The sequence below is a fragment of the Rhinoderma darwinii genome, chromosome 4 (assembly GCF_050947455.1).
Source record: "Rhinoderma darwinii isolate aRhiDar2 chromosome 4, aRhiDar2.hap1, whole genome shotgun sequence".
Classification (NCBI taxonomy): domain Eukaryota; kingdom Metazoa; phylum Chordata; class Amphibia; order Anura; family Rhinodermatidae; genus Rhinoderma; species Rhinoderma darwinii.
This window is the reverse complement of record NC_134690.1, coordinates 251856427-251876802: the sequence shown is the minus strand read 5'-3', so window position 1 is coordinate 251876802 and position 20376 is coordinate 251856427. Positions and strand designations below refer to the sequence as shown.

The following is a 20376-nucleotide window of genomic DNA, read 5'->3' as shown; positions in this document are numbered from 1 at the left end:
GTTGGCCAGCTGCCATACCGTTAACGCGGTATGGCCCAGTGGGTCCACGTACCCAACGTGACAGTAAGCTTAGGCCATGGACCCCGCTGGTCAATCCAAGACCATGATGACGTCACAAGAGATGTGGGCGGATATCCTAAACCTCCAGTCTCAACAGGACCAACTCCTTCAGGCATTGAACATTATTGCACGTCGGCTGGAGGTGCAAACTGCCGTTCCTCCTACTTCACCACATGGCTAGCCGGCCGAGATCTACCATCTACCCTGGATTACCTCATCCTTCTGGCCGCTCGGATTGATATAAGGATCCGAGAACGGCTCCTAGAAGCTCGTCGGGAGGAAGGACTCCCTAGCCCGGTTCCTACTTTGCAGCAACCCTTGCTGTCCTCAGGTGCTGATCCTCCAAAGGAGTCTGTGAGGATGGACCAGTTTAAGCTGTCTACCCAGGAGAGACAACGCAGAGGCACCTCGGGACTCTGTCTATATTGCGGCCTCGGAGGCCATCTTGTGCGTCTGTGTCCTTAAAAGCCCCGGAGCCTAGGGTTGGTGGGAGAGACAACCCTGGGTAAAGAAGGACTTTTGTCTAAATTGTCCATTCCCGTGACCATAGTGTCCGGCGAGAAAACGCATCGGGTCTCTACTTATTTGCATTCTGGATCCGCTGCTAATTTCATTCGTAGAGACCGGGTGAATCTTCTCCAACTGCCCACAACCTCTCTGGAGAGGCCATTGATGGTTGCATCTGTGAATGGACTTCCTCAGCCAGACCCGATTGTAGCTGTGACCAAGCCGCTGAGGCTCCAAGTGGGAGCCCTCCATTCCGAGCTCCTCTCATTCTTTGTCCTGGATAAAGCTGTCAATCCAATGCTGCTGTACATGCCCTGGCTTTGTCAAGAAAAAGGATGGTTCTCTGCATCCTTGCATCGACTACCGGGGTCTCAACCAGATGACGGTAAAAAATAGATATCCATTGCCATTGATTTCTGAACGGTTTGATCGCATACGAGGAGCCAAGATTTTTCCGAAGCTAGACCTGCGAGGGGCTTACAACCAAATCCAGATTTGCCGGGGTGACGAATGGAAGACGGCATTTAACACCCGTGACGGACACTATGAATATCTAGTGATGCCCTTCGGCCTGTGTAATGCTCCCACGGTCTTCCAGGACTTCGTTAATGACATCTTCCATGACCTCCTCTATATTTGTGTTATGGTCTATCTTGATGACATGTTGATTTCAGTCAACTCAAAGTTCTGGAGAGCCCTCTGCGGACTCCTCGGTGTGAAGTTGAACTTTTCCTCTGCCTGCCATCCCCAGTCCAATGGTCACGTCAAGAGAATATATCCGATTATGGAGAACTATCTACAACACTTTATCTCCAGGCAGCATGATGACTGGGTGCAGCTGCTTCCTGGAGCAACCACACTAGTGAGTCCATATTTGTGTTATGGCTCCATTCCATTCTTCATTGTGTATGGCCAATACCCACGAATACCTCTCCCTGTTTCCACTACATCCCAGGTGCCTGCAATTGACTCTGCATTCAGGGACTTTCTACAAATCTGGCAGCAGACCTGATCTTCTATTCTACAGGCGGTCGACCGCATGAAAAGAAAGGCAGACTCAAGGAGACGAGAGCCTCACCAATTTCTTGCAGGCACTAAGGTCTGACTGTCCTCTAGGAATATCCGGCTGAGGGTGCCATCGTACAAGTTTTCTCCCAGGTTCCTTGGACCCTTCGAGATTTTGCAATGAATTAAGCCCGTCTCCTACAATATTCGGCTGCCTCCTACCCTCAAGATCCCCAACTCCTTCCATGCCTCCCTGCTGAAGCCGATGATCTTGAACCGCTACTCCAAGAATTCCACTCCTGCAATGGCTCCCAGCGGTTCATCAGAGACTTTTGAGGTTAAGGAGATCCTGGACACCGAGAGTGGGTGAAATAACCTTTTATTTGGTGGATTAGAGGAGGTTTGGTCCTGAAGAGAGGTCCTGGGAGCCAGAAGAGAACCTCAATGCCCCTACCCTCCTGAAGAAATTTCTCTCTCGTTCTGGCCCCAAGAGGAGGGGCATAAGAGGGGGGATACTGGCATGCCCATGGCCACGTGCCGTCCGGCTCACTCAACTCCTGACGGCCGCAGCCATGGATCTGTGAGTGCTTGTCCCCATCTCCTCCTCAGGAGACGCCAGCGCTAACTTCAGCTTCTCCCGGCCGGGACTTAAAGTATAAAATTAGCCCATGAGCACCCTGGACTATAAGAGGGGTCCAGCCCCTTCCTGCCTTGCCTGAGCTTTGTTGTTGTTACTCTAGTTTGTCTCTTCAAATGGTCTCCTAGTGTCTTCCAGTTCTCAGTGTTTCCCGTTCCTGCTACTTGTAACCTGTATCCCATGCTATCCTGGTCAAACACCAAATTAAGTTGAAGTCATGCTGTGCTGTGTACCACGCCTGTCCTGTTACACCACGCCTGCTGCCAAAGTCCCTTCCGAGCCTGCCTCGCTACTGTCTGAAGCTACCCCAGGTACACCTATACGAACTATAGACTGTTACCTGTGTCCTGTTGGCCAGCTGCCATTCCGTTAAGGCGGTACAGCCCAGTTGGTCCACGTACCCAACGTGATGACCTACAGTGAAGGAAATAAGTATTTGATCCCTTGCTGATTTTGTAAGTTTCCCCACTGTCAAAGACATGAACAGTCTAGAATTTTTAGGCTAGTTTAATTTTATCAGTGAGAGATAGATTATATTAAAAATAAAACTGAAAATCACATAGTCAAAATTATATATATTTATTTGCATTGTGCACAGAGAAATAAGTATTTGATCCCCTACCAACCATTAAGAGTTCAGCCTCCTCCAGACCAGTTACACGCTCCAAATCAACTTGGTGCCTGCATTAAAGACAGCTGTCTTACATGGTCACCTGTATAAAAGACTCCTGTCCACAGACTCAATTAATCAGTCTGACTCTAACCTCTACAACATGGGCAAGACGAAAGAACTTTCTAAGGATGTCAGGGACAAGATCATAGACCTGCACAAGGCTGGAATGGGCTACAAAACCATAAGTAAGACGCTGGGTGAGAAGCAGACAACTGTTGGTGCAATAGTAAGAAAATGGAAGACATACAAAATGACTGTCAATCGACATCAATCTGGGGCTCCATGCAAAATCTCACCTCGTGTGGTATCCTTGATCCTGAGGAAGGTGAGAGCTCAGCCGAAAACTACACGGGGAGAACTTGTTAATGATCTCAATGCAGCTGGGACCACAGTCACCAAGAAAACCATTGGTAACACATTACGCCGTAATGTATTAAAATCCTGCATTGCCCGCAAGGTCCCCCTGCTCAAGAAGGCACATGTACAGGCCCGTCTGAAGTTTGCAAATGAACATCTGGATGATTCTGAGAGTGATTGGGAGAAGGTGCTGTGGTCAGATGAGACTAAAATTGAGCTCTTTGGCATTAACTCAACTCGCCGTGTTTGGAGGAAGAGAAATGCTGCCTATGACCCAAAGAACACCATCCCCACTGTCAAGCATGGAGGTGGAAACATTATATTTTGGGGGTGTTTCTCTGCTAAGGGCACAGGACTACTTCACCGCATCAATGGGAGAATGGATGGAGCCATGTACCGTCAAATCCTGAGTGACAACCTCCTTCCCTCCACCAGGACATTAAAAATGGCTCGTGGCTGGGTCTTCCAGCACGACAATGACCTGAAACATACAGCCAAGGCAACAAAGGAGTGGCTCAAAAAGAAGCACATTAAGGTCATGGAGTGGCTTAGCCAGTCTCCAGACCTTAATCCCATCGAAAACTTATGGAGGGAGCTGAAGATCCGAGTTGCCAAGCGACAGCCTCGAAATCTTAATGATTTACAGATGATCTGCAAAGAGGAGTGGGCCAAAATTCCATCTAACATGTGTGCAAACCTCATCATCAACTACAAAAAATGTCTGACTGCTGTGCTTGCCAACAAGGGTTTTGCCACCAAGTATTAAGTCTTGTTTGCCAAAGGGATCAAATACTTATTTCTCTGTGCACAATGCAAATAAATATATATAATTTTGACAATGTGATTTTCTGTTTTTTTTTAAATATAATCTATCTCTCACTGGTAAAATTAAAATTCTAGACTGTTCATGTCTTTGACAGTGGGCAAACTTACAAAATCAGCAAGGGATCAAATACTTATTTCCTTCACTGTATATGCAGCCACATTTTCATATTTGACAGGTAATTCAGACGTTGTGGATATCACAGCAGACTTGCTGCAGATTTCAGCCTTTGCAATGCAAATGCTGAGATCCACAGTGAAATTCCGCTTCTTCTCTGCAATATAATGAGCATGCTGCAGAGGGAAAATTCTGCACCGCAGCCTAAATGCTGCAGTTATTTTCCGCAACGTCTGAACTAAGTTTCCTAAAAATGTACAGAAACAAATGTAAAAAACGGCTTCTGCAGAATTTCACTGTGGACTGTCCGCAGCGGAATTCAACAGTACGTCTGAATGTGCCAGTGATTTTATAGTCCTGTTGCGTGTTTGGTATGTGGAGGGTGTTTGATGACAACATGTTGGTACATGTCTTGCATTTTCTACTGTTGCAAGGAAAAGTGCCAGTCTCTGATGGTGATGAGAGGGCACTTCTGACCAGGAGATGCCTTACGTTTGGTGGCTGTTTGTATGCAAGGAAAGGTAAATCCAGGAATATATCCTTCAATTTATTGTCTTTGTTAAATATGGGTTTGAGATCAGGAGCAATTTTCCTCAAGACGTTCATTTGGGGGTTGTAAATAACCACTAGGGGCACCCTGCTGTTGTCTTCCTTCTTTTGTACACGAGACGATTGAACCTTGGAATTCTTGTGGCTCTGTAGATCTGATCATCTATAATCCTTGGATGGTTTCCCTGTTGTAGGAATGTATTCCTCAGTGATAGCAGGTGTTGTTTTTCATTAAAATTATTTTTCATTTGACAAAGATATATATCTGCAGTGTATGGGAAGCGCTATGTGTAGCAAAATGTCACCACAATATGCTAACCTATTCTTGGCCAAATTAGAGGACTAGTTTTTATCAACCTGCGCAACTAAACCTCTAGCATATTTCAGGTACATTGATGACCTGTTGGGAAACTGGACAGGCTCTTAATATGAACTGCTTTATTTCCATAAAAACTTTAACAAACTCTAGTATCAAACTCACTCTCAACTACTGAAAATCTCAAATACATTACCTGGACATGACCATAAACGGTGTTCCAAATTATTATGCACATTGGATTTAAGTGTCATAAACATTTAATTATTAGTTTTTCAATTAAACTCATGGATGGTATTGTGTCTTAGGGCTCTTTGGATCATTGTAATCAATCTCAGACACCTGTGATAATTAGTTTGCCAGGTCTGCCCAATCAAAGGAAAACTACTTAAGAAGGACGTTCCACATTATTAAGCAGGCCACAGGTTTCAAGCAATATGGCCGAAAAGCGTGAAATAGTGCAATACCTTGGACAAGGTATGAAAACATTGGATATTTCAAGAAAACAAGCGTGATCATCGTACTGTGAAAAGATTTGTGGCTGATTCAGAGCACAGACGGGTTCATTCAGATAAAGGCATAATGAGGAAGGTTTCTGCCAGATAAATTAATAGGATTAGGAGAGCAGCTGCTAAAATGCCCTTGCAAAGCAGCAAACAGGTATTTGAAGCTGCTGGTGCCTCTGGAGTCCAGCGAACCTCAAGGTGTAGGATCCTCCAGAGGTTTGCAAGTGTGCCTAAAGCTATTATTCGGCCACCCCTAAACAATGCTCACAAGCAGAAACGGTTGCAGTGGGCTCAGAAATACATGAAGACTAATTTTCAAACCGTGTTGTTTACTGATGAGTGCCGTGCAACCATGGATGGTCCAGATGGATGGAGTAGTGGATGGTTGGTGAATGGCCACCATGTCCCAACAAGGCTGCGACGTCAGCAAGGAGGTGGCGGAGTCATGTTTTGGGCTGGAATCATGGGGAGAGAGCTGGTAGGCCCCTTTAGGGTCCCTGATGGTGTGAAAATGACCTCTGCAAAGTACGTAGAGTTTATGACTGACCACTTTCTTCCGTAGTACAAAAAGAAGAACCGTGCCTTCCGTAGCAAAATTATCTTCATGCATGACAATGCACCATCTCATACTGCAAAGAATACCTTTGTGTCATTGGCTGCTATGAGCATAAAAGGAGAGAAACTCATTGTATGGCCCCCATGTTCCCCTGACCAAAACCCTATTGAGAACCTTTGGAGCATCCTCAAGAAAAATATCTATGAGGGTGGGAGGCAGTTCACATCAAAACAGAAGCTCTGGGAGGCTATTCTGACATCCTGCAAAGATATTTAAGCAGAAACTGTCCAAATACTCACAAATTCAATGGATGCAAGAATTGTGAAGGTGATATCAAAGAAGGGATCCTATGTTAACATGTAACTTAGCCTGTCAAGTTTTTTTTTGATTGAAAGAGCTTTTGATTTCTGTAAATATGACCACCTGATGCTGCAAATTCAACAAATTTGTAGTTTTCTTTACAACCTTTAAAATGTTTTGATCTCTGTTGTGCATAATAATTTGAAACAGTGCATTTTGAGTTTTTTACTTCTAAAAAAAAATCTGTTATTAGGAGATTTGTTCAATAAAATTTGCATTATACTCCAACGGTTGATGGCTTGAAGATTATACTGACTGTCATTTGCATCGACTATTTAGGAAAATCAGCTAAAAATAACATTTGCATAATAATTTGGAATGCGGTGTATACACGAGAAACAATACTATACAAACCACAATCTACCATAAACCTACTGACTGTCCAGCATATCTGGGATGGGACAGCTTTCATCTGAGACACATAAAGAAATCCATCATCTACAGCCAGGCTCTGCGGTACATACGAATCTGTTCAGACAGTGAATACAGAAAACAACTCCTGCTATCACTGAGGAATACATTCATACAACAGGGATACCATCCACGTATTATAGATGATCAGATCTACAGAGCAACAAGAATTCCAAGGAGCAATCTTCTGGAGTACAAAAAGAAGGAAGGCAACAGCAGGGTGCCCCTAGTGGTCATATACAACCCACAAATGAACATCTTGAGGAAAATTGCTGCTGATCTCCAACCCATATTTAACAAAGACAATAAACTGAAGGAATTTACCTCTCCTTGAAATACAGACAGACATCAAACCTAAGGAATCTCCTGGTTAGAAGTGCCCTCTCATCACCATCAGAGACTGGCACTTTTCCTTGCAACAATAGAAAATGCAAGACCTGTACCAACATCTTGTCATCAAACACCATCCACATACCAAACACGCAGCAGGACTATAAAATCACTGGCACGTTCTCCTGTACTTCCTCCAATGTAGTGTACATGATACTGTGTACAAGGTGCATCAATAAAGGAATCTACATTGGGGAAAGAATACAAAAACTACAAACCGGGATGATTCTTCACAGACATGCAATAAAACAAGAGGTGGATACACCCGTGGGAAAACATTTCTCTGGACCTGATCACAGTTTGGCAGATTTAACCCCTTCCCCCTGCTTGCATTCTGGGCCCTAATGTCCAAGCCATTTTTTACATTGTCACATTCGAAGAGCTGTAACTTTTTTATTTTTGCGTTGGCGTAGCTGTATAAGGTCTTGTTTTTTGCGGGACGACTTGCAGTTTTTATTGGTACCATTTGAGAGTAGATGCGACTTTTTTATCACTTTTTATCACATTTTTTTTAAGTCAGGATTAACAGAAAACAGCAATTTTTCCATTGTTTTTTATTTTATTTTTTACGGCGTTCACAGTGCGGGTTAAATAATGTAACAGCTTTATAGTCGGGGTCGTTACCAAATATGTGTAACTTTTTTGCTTTATTGTAGTTTTTTTAATAGTAAAGCATTTTGTAAGGGGAAAAAGTCTTTATTAGACCGCCGGCTGCCATAGAAGACACAGACACTCAGCGATTTTATCACCGGGTGTCAGTGAGATGAGAGGGAGCTCCCTCCCTCTCTCCAAAACCATTCAGATGCGGTGCTCGCTATTGTGCACCGCATCTGAAGGGTTAAACGGGTGAGATTGATACTAATATCGATCTCAACCGGCAGAGCAGGGACGCCCCCAGCCCTCAGCTGCCTCTGGCAGCTGAGAGCAGGGAGATTTCACGGCTCCCTGCTCTGTTTACTTTATTCTACAGCAGCGACGTAGAATGGCGGCGCTCTAGAATAAAGCCCACTAATGACCGCCGTAAAAAGGCTTATCGGCGGTCATTAAGGGGTTAAAGGTCCTAATTCTGAAGGGTCATTTTAAAAACAACAGAGAGAGAAAAATTTGGGAATTCAAGCTGATGATAACATACCAGTCATTGACACAAGGCCTCAATCTAACATCTGGATTTATGAGCCACTACATGGACACACGTCACATCCCCCATCAGACTGACTCCAGATGCCTTAACTCCTAAGTCATCACTACTATAACCTCAGTTTTATTGCCCGGCTTATCTTAATGATATATCACCTCATGTACTAATTGTCTTTGTGTAACATCTAAATGTTGTGCTTTTTTATAAGACATTCATTTGTAAACTGCCTGAAGAAGGGGCCTCTGTGCTCTGAAAGCTTGCATATAGAACTTTTATGGTTAGCCAATAAAGGTATCATACCTATTATACTTTGGTCTTTTTTGACACAAAAGTATTTAACATTGCATATTGTTTCTGGCTAACACGGTACTACACTATATTTTACTGTACTATGATGAACCTATCAAAGACAAAATAGTTCTGGGGTCAATAGACATTAATGCAAGATAGAGAATGCTTAGGCCCTGTTCACACTGAGTTTTTTCCAAGAGGAAAATTCTGCCTCAACATTCCAAACGGAATCTTGAGGCAGATTTTCATCTGCCTGCACGCCATTTGCCGTGTTTTTCACGGCGCTTTTCGCTCGCGCCCATTGTGTGCCACGGGCAAAAACGCCATGAAATTACGCTTTCTCTGCCTCCCATTGATGTCAGAGGCGTAAACGCCCGAAGATAGGGCATGTCGCTTCTTTTTACCGTGAACGTTTTTTACGGGAGGCATTTTCGGACATTTTTTGGCGCGTTTTCTGACCTGGTTTCCGCGTCAAAAAACGTGTCAATAAAACTCTGTATGAACAGGGCCTTAGAGTGACAGATCTGAACCCACAGATGCGCTAAAAGCATGTGAGGAACATACAGAAATTCAAATACAAGCAATGCAAAAAGGCAAAAGTGAAACTGAAGCTGTAAATTCTAATAATACAAAAACATAAAGAAAAAAAAAACCAGAAAAGACAGTGAAACCCCAGCCACACAGGTTGTACTCAAAAAAGGATTATTAGGACACCAGCAAGAGAGAAGGACTTTGTTTTCTAGGTGTATTCTATAGAACATGTTATCTTTTTGTGTATTTTTGTGTATTTCTTGTATTAGATCTCCTTTGTTTTGTATTTTATACGATATTACTCAATTTAACAAGAAAGGTATGATATTAGGATTTATACATGTATTACCATGTTTGCTGCCATCTACATTATTTAATAATATAGGTTTGTCAACTTTTATAGCATTATGGGTGTTTTGGTTCATAATTATATAATAATACATATGTATTGTCCAGTAAATGCATTCTACTTTCTTCTTTTGTCATCCTTTGCCTTTAATATTAACGCAGCGACTTTATTTTATATGTTTAGACTCCCCACATGCCTTATTTTTGGTTATCATTCAGATTTATCTAGCAGCTCTTTCTTATTTTGTCTGTGCACTGGTAAATATTCCTCTTACATTCTGATTATACTATGTGTCACTGTTTAATGTACACATCTGATTTCACATGTTTTTGGGAAACATTACTGCATAATATTTTATAACTACAATATGGTACTATTACTATTTTGCTCAAATATTTAGTAGCTTTTTATTTTATTTAAATCAAATTTTAATTTGGGCCATAGAAATAGATGATTCATTGTAAGATTGAATGTCGTTCAAAATTTTTTATTACATTTTTTATTAAATAGATTCACCGCCTGAAAGAACGATTAAAATGAAGTTTATTATTGATTATTATTAAAAGTATGGCTCAACCGGCCACTAAGTCCAGAAACCAGGCACAAGCAAGTGATAGGCGAAAAGGAAAGTGTCCAGGGTGATGGTATGTCTCTAATACCCAAGAACCACCTCTCCCTACTTGTTATATAAATATTCGCTACACCCTTGCCAACAATTTCAATAGATCCTACGCGTTTCAGTATATCCACCAGCGTGATACCTCATCAGGGATTCATAGAAACATTGATTATTTAGTTTTAAAAACAGAACACTGGATAGCACTGTTCATGTGCTGATTTTAGCCTCCAGACGCGTGTAGGACTCTGATGTACTGGCCGCACACGCGCCGGAGAAAATATGGGCTTTTAAGGTTGAGAGCCTGCCCCTCTAATGTCATCACCAAGGCCAGCCGCCAATCCGAATTAGACACGACACATTGTGACGTGCCGGAGGCGGCGCGCCTCGATACTGCCGACCAATGAGAGTGCCTGGACGTCCAAAGCGTCCATGGTAACCAGGGGAAGCTAAACGCGGCTCCTGAAATGCCGGCCGAGATCACACAGCGTAATGGATCCAGAGACAAGATCATAATCGAGCACCCCTCCTGTCACAATAAGCATTGCCCAAGTTAGAATAGGGCAATGTAGGAGTAAAAAGGAGTGTTACATACATCTGGGAGCAGTCTCAAACAGAGACTGGCTCCCAGTGATTACACACGTTGCCTAGCAACGCCTCGCCAGTACACTGGCTAGGGAACTAGCATCTCAGACCAGTCAAGGCACACTGCCCTGGGTATCGCAGATTAGAGAAAATAGACGTAAAACATGTAACAGGGACCTGCAGGGCAGCACAGTGACTATTAGAGTCCCGTTAATGGAAAATAAAAAAATTACTAAAACCATTAATGGGGCACCAGAGAAGACCACCAAAGGGGGGTACATTCTTTTCATACCAGCCCCGGAGCCCAGTAGGATAAATAACAAAGTGCCTTGGAGCCGTTTCATACGGAGACTGATTCCCAGTGAATACACACCGTAAACTTCCAACTCCTCGCCTGTGCACTAGATCTACCCTCAAATACACCCGAATGGATGCGGCTCGGAAGCATAGTGATGTGATTAGGCACACTCTATCTCAGGGCATATACGGTACCCGAGGCCAGGGCTGCCATCAGGAATTTCTGGGCCCCATACTGCCAATGAGTCTGGGCCCCCGCCCCCCTCATTATTAGGAGGGGGTGTGAAATCGTAAAGGGGCGGGAGGTAGGGCACATTAAAAAGAAAACTCTTTGGAGGAGCAGGGCAGAGACAGGAGGTGGGTGTCGGAGGGCAAAGGGGAGAAACTAAGTGCCAGGGCTGGGAGAACTGAAGGTAGCAGTGGTAGCCAGGGGGGAGACGCAACCTCACAGGGGCTCTGTGGAGTGACAAGGAAGAGACAAGAGACAGCGGCTCTGTGGGGGGCAAAAAGGGAAAGTGAGTGTGTGTGTATGTGTGTGTGTGTGTGTGTGTGTGTATGTACAATCTGTCAGGGTGTAGGAGGGCAATATAAACAAAAATCATTGCACTGAAGCCCTATACACAGCAGAGTCACTCACCAAAATGTAGTCCCTAAGATCTCCCACCGCCACGGGCATGTCTGGATGATGCTTTTGCATTCTCTTCACACGCTGCACACACGTTATCTGTGTGTAGCGCTATCTACAGGGGGCTGTGTGTGGCGCTATCTGCAGGGGTGGGTGAGGCGCTATCTACAGGGGGGGTGTGTGGCGCTATCTACAGGGTGGGTGTGGCGCTATCTACATGGGATTGTGTGGCGCTATCTACATGGGATTGTGTGGTGCTATCTACAGGGGGCAGTGTGTGACACTATCTACAGGGGAGTGTGTGTGTGGCGCTATCTACAGGGGGTATGTTCGGCGCTAACTACAGGGGAGTGTGTGGCACTCTCTACAGGGGATTCCAGTCCAGGAGGAGACCCTGACCTCACTGTCCATATATGGACAGTGACCTCAGGGGCTACCTCTAGGAGAGGAATGCCCGACCAGAGTGTCGGCAACTCTCTGGCCGGGGATTCCGCTCCTGGATGGGTGAATGGCAGAGCAGGAAGCTGATACTTTCCTGCTCTGCCATAGTATTCAATTGTATCTGCATCCTGTGGACGCAGATACAATTGAATATGGCAGTGGCTGAGACACGTCTGGGACAGTAATTTGCCGGGACTGCCTCTTTAGATTCAGGACAGTCCCTGCAAATTCAGGACTGTTGCTAACTATGCCTCCGGTATAAGCTTTCTCCCCCTACCCAGGTATACTCTCTCCTTCCTCTACCCCTCCCCATGTATAATTTCTCCCCTCCCTTCAGATATCATCACTTTTCACCCAATTATTACCCACCCACCCCCCCCCCCATTGTATAATGCCTCCTCCAGTGGAGGGATGTCACGATACCAGAATTTGGACTTCGGTACCGATGCTTTGTGTAGTATTGCGATTTCGATAACAAAGCGATACTTTGCCAACAGTAATAAAAAAAAAAAACCAGTTCTTCCATTTCTTATGTGAGGCGCGAGGTGTGATGGTAAATTTAACCTCCATGTGCCTCACATTAATAGTAATTAACCCCATCATGTTCCTCAATTATAAAGGGTTAATGTGTAAGGTACATGATGGGGTTAATTACTATTAATGTGAGGCATATGGAGGTTCAAAATTCATAATACCTCGTGCCTCACATTAATAAGTGAAAGAAGTTTTTATTTTATTTTTTACAACGTACACATCATAAATGATGCAAAAAAATTGTTGTCCAGGTTATTACGGGCGCGCCAATACTGAATGTGAATATTTTATGTATTGAGACTTATTTTAATGTGTTTTGTAAAAAAGGTGTATGTGTATTTTTTTTAAATTTAACATTACTTTGTTTTTACTTTCTTTTTGAAACTTTAATGTACTGGTATATATCTATATACGGATAGTACACAGGCAGTTGTTAGGACAGACCTGAGTATGCCCTAACAGGAAATATGGTAAGACAGCCCTGGGGTCCTTCATTGGACCTTGGGCTGTCTGCCCATATATGGTATGTCCCTCAATCGCGTCACAGGGATTCCTGTGACGTGATCCAAGGGGCATCCCCCCTTCTTATTTTCCCCTGAATGCTGCAGTCAGCTTTGATCGCAGCATTCAGGGGAATAGCGACAGAGATGAGAGGTTTCTTTGATCTCTGCCTTTATAGAGTGGGACTGCGGCTGTGTAATACAACCATTGCCCCGCCCCGCACGCAGTCAGCACGAGGTGATGCGGGCGGCGCTGCACTAATGAGCGGCGGTTCAGGCACTGAAGACAGAAGATGTGGGGGTGTTTTGTAGTGCGCCCGCCATGTTCTGTTTTCAGTGCCGCCGCTCATTAGTGCAGCGCTGGCCGCATCACATAATCCTGGCGGCGCGCACATGTCAGGACTCCGGAGCAGGGCCGTGACTGTGTTACACAGCCGCAGCTCCGCTCTCATACATTCATGTATTACAATATTGAGCTGTGCGGCCGCACAGCTTAGTATCGAAATACATGAAATAACGGTATTGAACCGTTTGGGGGTGCACGGTATCGAAACCGTATCCAAGTTTTGATGCATCGTGCATCCCTACTCATGTGCCATCCGCCCTCCATTATTATCTCCTTCCCACTCTAGCATCATTTCCCTCCCTACCCAATGCCATCTCACTGCCCCATTATCATCTCCCTGCCCCCATTATCATCTCCCTGCCCCCATTATCATCTCCCTGCCCCCATTATCATCTCCCTGCCCCCATTATCATCTCCCTGCCCCCATTATCATCTCACTGCCCCATTATCATCTCCCTGCCCCCATTATCATCTCCCTGCCCCCATTATCATCTCCCTGCCCCATTATCATCTCCCTGCCCCCATTATCATCTCCCTGCCCCCATTATCATCTCCCTGCCCCCATTATCATCTATCTGCCCCCATTATCATCTCCCTGCCCCATTATCATCTCCCTGCCCCCATTATCATCTCCCTGCCCCCATTATCATCTCCCTGCCCCATTATCATCTCCCTGCCCCCATTAACATCTCCCTGCCCCCATTATCATCTCCCTGCCCCCATTATCATCTCCCTGCCCCCATTATCATCTCCCTGCCCCCATTATCATCTCCCTGCCCCATTATCATCTCCCTGCCCCCATTATCATCTCCCTGCCCCATTATCATCTCCCTGCCCCCATTATCATCTCCCTGCCCCATTATCATCTAACTCTACCCCCATTATCATCTCCCTGCCCCCATTATCATCTCCCTGCCCCCATTATCATCTCCCTGCCCCATTATCATCTCCCTGCCCCCATTATCATCTATCTGCCCCCATTATCATCTATCTGCCCCATTATCATCTCACTGCCCCATTATCATCTCCCTGCCCCCATTATCATCTCCCTGCCCCATTATCATCTCCCTGCCCCATTATCATCTCCCTGCCCCCATTATCATCTATCTGCCCCCATTATCATCTATCTGCCCCCATTATCATCTCCCTGCCCCATTATCATCTCCCTGCCCCCATTATCATCTCCCTGCCCCCATTATCATCTATCTGCCCCCATTACCATCTCCCTGCCTCATTATCATCTCCCTGCCTCATTATCATCTATCTGCCCCATTATCATCTCCCTGCCCCCATTATCATCTCCCTGCCCCATTATCATCTCACTGCCCCATTATCATCTCCCTGCCCCCATTATCATCTCCCTGCCCCCATTATCATCTATCTGCCCCCATTATCATCTATCTGCCCATTATCATCTCACTGCCCCATTATCATCTCCCTGCCCCCATTATCATCTCCCTGCCCCATTATCATCTCCCTGCCCCATTATCATCTCCCTGCCCCCATTATCATCTCCCTGCCCCCATTATCATCTATCTGCCCCCATTATCATCTCCCTGCCCCCATTATCATCTCCCTGCCCCCATTATCATCTCCCTGCCCCCATTATCATCTCCCTGCCTCATTATCATCTCCCTGCCTCATTATCATCTATCTGCCCCATTATCATCTCCCTGCCCCCATTATCATCTCCCTGCCCCATTATCATCTCCCTGCCCCCATTATCATCTCCCTGCCCCCATTATCATCTCCCTGCCCCCATTATCATCTCCCTGCCTCATTATCATCTCCCTGCCTCATTATCATCTATCTGCCCCATTATCATCTCCCTGCCCCCATTATCATCTCCCTGCCCCATTATCATCTCCCTGCCCCCATTATCATCTCCCTGCCCCCATTATCATCTCCCTGCCTCATTATCATCTCCCTGCCTCATTATCATCTATCTGCCCCATTATCATCTCCCTGCCCCCATTATCATCTCCCTGCCCCATTATCATCTCCCTGCCCCCATTATCATCTCCCTGCCCCCATTATCATCTCCCTGCCCCCATTATCATCTCCCTGCCCCATTATCATCTCCCTGCCCCCATTATCATCTCCCTGCCCCATTATCATCTATCTGCCCCCATTATCATCTCCCTGCCCCCATTATCATCTCCCTGCCCCCATTATCATCTCCCTGCCCCCATTATCATCTCCCTGCCCCCATTATCATCTATCTGCCCCATTATCATCTCCCTGCCCCCATTATCATCTCCCTGCCCCCATTATCATCTCCCTGCCTCATTATCATCTCCCTGCCTCATTATCATCTATCTGCCCCATTATCATCTCCCTGCCCCCATTATCATCTCCCTGCCCCATTATCATCTCCCTGCCCCCATTATCATCTCCCTGCCCCCATTATCATCTCCCTGCCTCATTATCATCTCCCTGCCTCATTATCATCTATCTGCCCCATTATCATCTCCCTGCCCCCATTATCATCTCCCTGCCCCCATTATCATCTCCCTGCCCCCATTATCATCTCCCTGCCCCCATTATCATCTCCCTGCCTCATTATCATCTCCCTGCCTCATTATCATCTATCTGCCCCATTATCATCTCCCTGCCCCCATTATCATCTCCCTGCCCCATTATCATCTCCCTGCCCCCATTATCATCTCCCTGCCCCCATTATCATCTCCCTGCCCCCATTATCATCTCCCTGCCCCATTATCATCTCCCTGCCCCCATTATCATCTCCCTGCCCCATTATCATCTATCTGCCCCCATTATCATCTCCCTGCCCCCATTATCATCTCCCTGCCCCCATTATCATCTCCCTGCCCCCATTATCATCTCCCTGCCTCATTATCATCTCCCTGCCTCATTATCATCTATCTGCCCCATTATCATCTCCCTGCCCCCATTATCATCTCCCTGCCCCCATTATCATCTCCCTGCCCCCATTATCATCTCCATGCCCCCATTATCATCTCCCTGCCCCCATTATCATCTCCCTGCCTCATTATCATCTCCCTGCCTCATTATCATCTATCTGCCCCATTATCATCTCCCTGCCCCCATTATCATCTCCCTGCCCCCATTATCATCTCCCTGCCCCCATTATCATCTCCCTGCCCCCATTATCATCTCCCTGCCCCCATTATCATCTAACTCTACCCCATCCCCATAGAAAGCAAAAATCTTCCCCACGTCTGTATTAGTTCACACTGCAGCATAGGATTGTATCACTCAGCTCCACGACGGCTCTTTTCTCCTGTCCTGTGTAAACAGAGGGAGAAGACAGGTTTATTGCCACATGTTACACAGGACGGGAGATAAGAGCCGCAGAGCTGATACAATCCTATGCTGCGGTGTTAACATAATACAGAGGTGGGTAAGATATTTACTTTCTATGGGGGCAGGAGGAGATTTTTTCAGGAGGCTCCGGGCAGCAGCAGCCGGACACAGACATAAGTTAGTACTCACTGTGTCTGAAGAAGAAGACGACGACTGCTGCTGCTGCTGGACGTATCCTCCGAGGCTGAGCTCATAACTCCCGCTGCTGTGATGTCTCCACCCCTTGTCTCCTCCCCACACGCTGTCACACTGTTGCGGAGGAGGAGGGGCAGGCACATGTCACTCTCCAGCGGGCCCTTACGGTTTAATTCTGATGTAATGAACGGGCCCCTGCTTCGTGATGGGACCTGTTCCTTTCACCGAAATGAAATCGTAAGAGTCACACTGCCGTGAGTATATTAATTCCAGCGGCAGAGTGCGGGCCCCTTTTTTTTTAATTTATGCCCGGGCCCCTCACTGCAGTACCCCCAGTCCCCCCCTGATGGCGGCCCTGCCCGAGGCAGGCATGTCAATAGCAATAATAGATCACACAGTGTGACTAGAGGGTGTAGCGAATATTTATATAACAAGTAGGGTGTTAGAGACATACCATCACCCTGGACACTTTCCTTTTCGCCTATCACTTGCTTGTGCCTGGTTTCTGGACTTAGTGGCTGGTTGAGCCATACTTTTAATAATAATCAATAATAGGCTGGGCCATAGAAATACTTCAATTTTTGTTTGCAGATTGCTCCCTAACCTACACATGTTTAAAATACAGAGTAATCTGTAGGGACAGGACAAGTTCTATTGATATCCAAGGCCAAGGTTTTAGAATGACACCCTCGGTCCTTGAAGTTAAGCATGATAGCTGTTTCATGGCCAATCATCCATTTAACTGCCTCTTGTTGCCCCTCTTTCCCATACTACCTATTTTATTCCACTCTTATCCCCTAATATCTGTAGTTCTTAATGCAGACTGGCCACCCTACCATGTATCTGTGGTAGGGTCTGCTGGTTCCTGACTCAATCCCTCATCTCTACAGGGAGCAACTGCAGGGAAGTGCTCTTTGTTGTGTGGCACGTAAAGCATTATCAGCAGCTTGGACAAAGTTTCCAATGGATTATAGAAAGAATTTTAAATTATTATTATTTTAAACTATAAATTGTGACCCCCTTCAATGGCGCCTTAGGCAGCTGCCTATTCCACCTACGCCATGTCCCAGGCCATGGCTAGCAGGTCATGCTGGGACCTGTAGCCATACACGACAAGAATTGAGGCAGCAATTCTCCTTAGAAGTATGTCTAAATTTTTTAAGCGCAAAGGACTCTATAATAAAGCTTTGTTTCTTTTTACCAATAGTTTTTATTGAACATTTTAGAAAATTACGCTTACAGTAATACTTAATAATGTAGTTTCTCAAATTTCATGTATTACTACTGATCAAAGTGCCCATATAATAGTGCTACATAGATACAAAATAATTGTTCTATGCAGTACATAAATATTAGTGCTGACTTCCCATACACTATACACATTCTGGCTGTCCACACTTATCTCTGCAAAGATGTCTTAAAATATCCTGCAGATCCCCCCTCCACGGTACTCCTGCTTCATTAGAGCTCTGTGACCCCACTGTCTCTAGACTGCTGGAGTTTTACCCGAAGACCAATCAGCATTCTCTCCGGGCACGTGATCACAAAAAGTTTATCGCTAAATAAATTTTAAAGAGGCTCTGTCACCAGTTTCATACTTCCCTATCTCCTACCTAATCTAATAGGTGCTGAGTTGTAGATAACTATTGTGTTGTTGATCTTATTTTATTTTTTTAAAACGTTTATTAGTGACAAAGTTATAAGCATTTTAACATTTATGCAAATTTTTTGTAAGAGCCCAACTGGGCGTTTTTTTTACTTTAACCAAGTGGGCGTTGTAAAGAAAAGTGTATGACGCTGATCATTCAGCGTTATACACTTCTCTTCATTCATGTCCAGCTTTAGTCACATCACAGCGTGATCTCGCGAGATCACGCTGTGATGTGACCTCCTCCTGCAGTCCTTTCACTGGAGCGACGGGAAAATGACAAGACATTGCCTCTAGCCGAATCCTGCCACTAAAGTGCTGCGGTTAAGTGGGCAAAAAAATCATGTTTTTACCTAAAATCACAACAATTTTGGAATGTCTGTGTGCAATTTTTTTTTTTACAGGTAAAACAGCAGTTTTTCATCTGCATCGTAGAAGGCAAGGAAAGGAAATTAACTTTTTTTTCCCCTCATTTTCCTTCTATATTAAAAAAAAAAAAAGAGTTAAATATATTTTATTACACAAATCAAAAACCTATATCTTCTGAGAAACACAAGACCTACATGTAGGAATAGAACAACAATTTGCAATTAAATTGGCACATGGCTGAAAATGTGTCTGGTCAGGAAGAGGGATAAAGCTTCTGGTCAGGAAATGGTTAATGGCAAATCAGTACTTATATTAGAGCCAGACATATCATACCATATAGATTAGTGGAAGCCATTGTCTGCATACAATAGTGGCTCCCAATACAATAGCTTTTTTTTTTACCCTGTACTGTATACTATATGCGTGTTATAATGCCCACATAATAGTGTCTGTCAAGATTGCCACACTATAGTGCCTACTATAGTCATATATGTACACTATTATATAAATAGACATACATAAACATCAAGTACAGAAAATTGTAAAATTATATGCACAAGTACAGTCTCTCTCTCTCTCTCTCTCTCTCTCTCTCTCTCTCTCTCTCTCTCTCTCTCTCTCTCTCTCCCTCTCTCTCTCTCTCTCTCTCTCTATATATATATATGTATGTATATTGTTGTCTTTAACTTTTGTATACTATGTATATTATCCATGGATATATCTGGACAATACATTGCCCACATGTGTTCTCCCGTTATCTTGCATCTTGAAGTGCTTCAGCTAAACAAGATGAACAAGCTTTCATTACACCTCCACCTCTCGACAAAGCTGAAATGTAAGGGTATGTTCACACGGCCTATTTACGGACGTAAATCGGGCGTTTTTGCCCCGAATTACGCCCGAAAATAGCGCCTCAATAGCGCTGACAAACATCTGCCCATTGAAAGCAATGGGAAGACGTTTGTCTGTTCACACGAGGCGTATATTTACGCGCCGCTGTCAAATGACGGCGCGTAAATAGACGCCCGCGTCAAAGAAGTGACCTGTCACTTCTTTGGCCGTAATTGGAGCCGTTATTCATTCACTCCAATGAATAGCAGCGCCAATTACGGCCGTAATGGACGCGGCGTTCAAGCGCCTGCACATGCCGTTACGGCTGAAATTACGGGGATGTTTTCAGGCTGAAACATCCCCGTAATTTCAGCCGTAACGGACGCCCTCGTGTGAACATACCCTAAGGCGAAATGGCAAGCTGCTTATGTAGAGTTCCTGCTGATGCCATGCATTAAGTAGGCCTGTCAGTAGGAAAGGTCTCGTCAAAGATTACCATATGCTGGGAAGAAGTTGTGTGGTCTG

General features: G+C 45.0%; 1 long non-coding RNA gene across 2 annotated transcripts in view; it reads right to left on the bottom strand.

Moving 5' to 3' along the window:
- LOC142761078 (uncharacterized) overlaps nucleotides 1-20376 on the bottom strand; it is a 213309-nt gene that overhangs the window by 29977 nt on the left and 162956 nt on the right. The window contains exon 1 of one of the 2 annotated variants that reach the window (XR_012883497.1): nucleotides 16998-17129. The exons of the other annotated variant lie outside the window; for it this stretch is intronic. This is a non-coding gene — a long non-coding RNA (uncharacterized LOC142761078). Of the gene's footprint in view, nucleotides 1-16997; nucleotides 17130-20376 lie in introns of those variants that run through there. 2 annotated transcript variants of the gene reach the window in all.